Below are 2,908 nucleotides of genomic sequence, written 5' to 3'. Positions count from 1 at the left end.
ACACAGGGAATCAAGGGCACATGATTCCTTCAGGATCAGTGGTGTGAGTGGTGATACTGGGAGGGTCGAGGGAGGATAGGTTGGAAAGGGGGAACTGGTTACAAGATCTACAGGTGACCTCCTCCCTGGGGGACAGACAACAGAAAAGTAGGTGAAGGGAAACGTCAGACAGGGCAAGCTATGACAAAATAATAATTTATAAATTATCAAGTGTTCATCGGGGGTGGGGGGAGCAGGGAGGGAGGGGAAAAATGAGGAGCTGATGCCAGGGGCTTAGGTGGAGAGCAAATGTTTTGAAAATGATGAGGGCAATGAATGGGCAAATGTGCTTTACACAACTGATGTATGTATGGATTGTGATAAGAATTGTATGAGCCCCTAATAGTATGATTTTTAAAATGTGTATGCATTAAAAACCCTATCAGGCATCAAAGACACAGAACAAAATATCATATCAATGTGAATGAGGGGAAGGGCAGAGTGGAGACCCAAAGCCCATCTGTAGACAACTGGACATCCTCTTACAGAAGGGTCACAAGGAAGGAATGAGCCAGCCAGGGTGCAGGATAGCACTGATGAAACATTCCTCTGGTTCTTTAATGCTTCCACCACCATCCCCACTATCATGACCCCAGTTCTACCTTACACATCCAGCTAGACCAGAGCACGTGCACTGGTACAGAGAAGAGCTGGAAACACAGGGAATCAGGACAGATAAACCCCTCAGGACCAATAATGAGAGCGGAGATGTCAGGAGGGTAGGGGGGAAGTGGGGGGAGAAAGGAAGAAGCAATCACAATGATGAACAGATAACACCACCACCCCACGGGGCGGACAACAGAAACGTGGGTGAAGGGAGACAGCAGGCAGTGTAAAACATCCAAAAAAATTATAAATTATCAAGGGTTATCAAAATGTTCAGAAATGTGGATCTGATACCAAGGGCTCATATAGAAAACAAATGTTTTGAGAATGATGAGGGCAACATATGCACAGATGAGCTTGACACATGGATGGATGGATGGATGGATGGATGGATGGATGGATGGATGGATGGATGGATTGTGATAAGAGTTATAAGAGCTCCCAATAAAATGATTTTTTTTTCATCAAAAACTGGTTCTCTGCGACTGTGGACTCTTTCGTCCTCCGCTGCCATTGGGGCACCTGTGAAGAAGCCTGTGGGGAGGAGGGGAGAGAAGAAGCAGGTCGTGAAGTTCCCGCTGGATGGCCCCCGCCCTGGAGAAGATGGAATCATGGATGCTGCTGATTGTGAGCACTCTCCTGAGGAAAGAATGGAGGTCATCCCGGGGGGAGGAGTCAGGAGTCGTGACCATTGAAAGAACCGAGAGCAAGATCACTGTAACCGCGGAGGGGCCTCTTTCCAAAAGGCATTTGAAATATCTCACCAAAAAATATTTGAAGAAGAAAAATCTGCGTGTGGTCGCCAACAGCAAAGAAAGTTATGAGTTACGTTACTTCCAGATTAACCAGGATGAAGAAGAGGAAGAAGATGAGGATTAAATCTTCTCTGGAATATTTTGTATGAGGCCTTTAATAAAACTTGGGAACTAAAAAAAACAAAACAAACAACCTATAAATCACCACTTCCCACCCCCCGGGGATGAACAACAGAAACCGTGGGGGAAGGGAGACAGCGGTTGGTATAAGATATGAAAATAATAATAATTTATAAGTTATCAAGGGGTCACGAGGGGAGAGGGGGGAGGAAAAAAGAGGAGCTCAAACAGGAAGTAAATGTTTAGAAAACAGCAATGGCAACATAGGTACAATATGCTTGATACAACTGATGTATGGGTTTTTTTGGTATGGATTATTATAAGAGCTGTAAGAGCCCCCATTAAAATGATCTTTTAATAAAAAAACACAACAAAACCCTATGGAGCACAATTCTACTCTGAAAAACATAGTATTTCCATGAGTCGGAATCAAGTTTTTGTTTTGTTTTGTTTCCAAGACAGATTTGTTTTAAAAAGCATTCACTGAGCTGGGCACTTTATTACATGAAAGTTATGCCTCATTTTTTTTAAGTACTAACCCTATAGAAAATCGCTGATAACTTGGACTAACTCAACATGACAACAGTTTGGGCTTAAAAGATAAGCCACGCCTTTGGGTGCTAATTTTATTTATTTTTATTCATGGGGCAAAAGGTGGGTCTTTGTGTGCTCAACAATGCCCATTACACCTTCCTGAAGGAAACTTGTCACACCAGCTATCACTGCATAAAGAAACTGCTACAAAGAGGCAACGAGGGAACAAGGACTTTCTTCCCGGCCTCTGCCGGGAGCGGCCCACATCTTTCAGCAGGGCCGGAGGCTTGCTTTGTCCCCAGAGAGCGAGAGATGCATGCCATGGCACCGGAAGCAGGCAGGTTAGAGCTAGCTCTGGGATCCGTGAACCCTGGAGCCATTCCGTTTCCTGACTGACTGACTCCCTACCAAAAGTAACTCGATTCTTGACATCTCTGAAGATCTAGGGGGATCTTCTGGATATGAAAATTATATGAGACAAGTGTTGTTCTCTTACCATGAAAAAAAGTATAAACATGCAAAATCTGCTCATCTTTCCCTTCATTCAATGCATGTTGCACGTCGTTTGGTGAGCCGGTCTTCGGATGTCAAGTCTGGACTCCGTTGGACACATCTTTGTAAATCAGCTCACGCCTTTGCTAGTGACAGGTCCATCACATAGACAGACAGCGACTGTGCGCCCAGGAGCAGGGAGCACTGCTGGGGCGGGGCCGGCCTCGCCACTGTTGCCGAGCCTGAGCGCGCGTGGCGGCTCCAGTGTCAGTGCTTCTGGAAGGCCTGCCTCTTCACTTTACCAAGCAGGACACCCTTCTTCAGGGCCTGGTCTCTCCTGACAACCACCCAAAACATGGAAG

The 2,908-nt window shown here is 45.7% G+C and overlaps 1 pseudogene; it reads left to right on the top strand.

The window, feature by feature from the left end:
* Positions 1-1,094: 1,094 nt before the first annotated feature.
* LOC142425730 (large ribosomal subunit protein eL22 pseudogene) lies at positions 1,095-1,524 on the top strand (annotated as a pseudogene).
* Positions 1,525-2,908: the final 1,384 nt, after the last annotated feature.

The sequence above is a fragment of the Tenrec ecaudatus genome, chromosome 1 (assembly GCF_050624435.1).
Source record: "Tenrec ecaudatus isolate mTenEca1 chromosome 1, mTenEca1.hap1, whole genome shotgun sequence".
Classification (NCBI taxonomy): domain Eukaryota; kingdom Metazoa; phylum Chordata; class Mammalia; order Afrosoricida; family Tenrecidae; genus Tenrec; species Tenrec ecaudatus.
The sequence above is the reverse complement of the archived record's forward strand: the minus strand, read 5'-3'. Positions and strand labels throughout refer to the sequence as shown.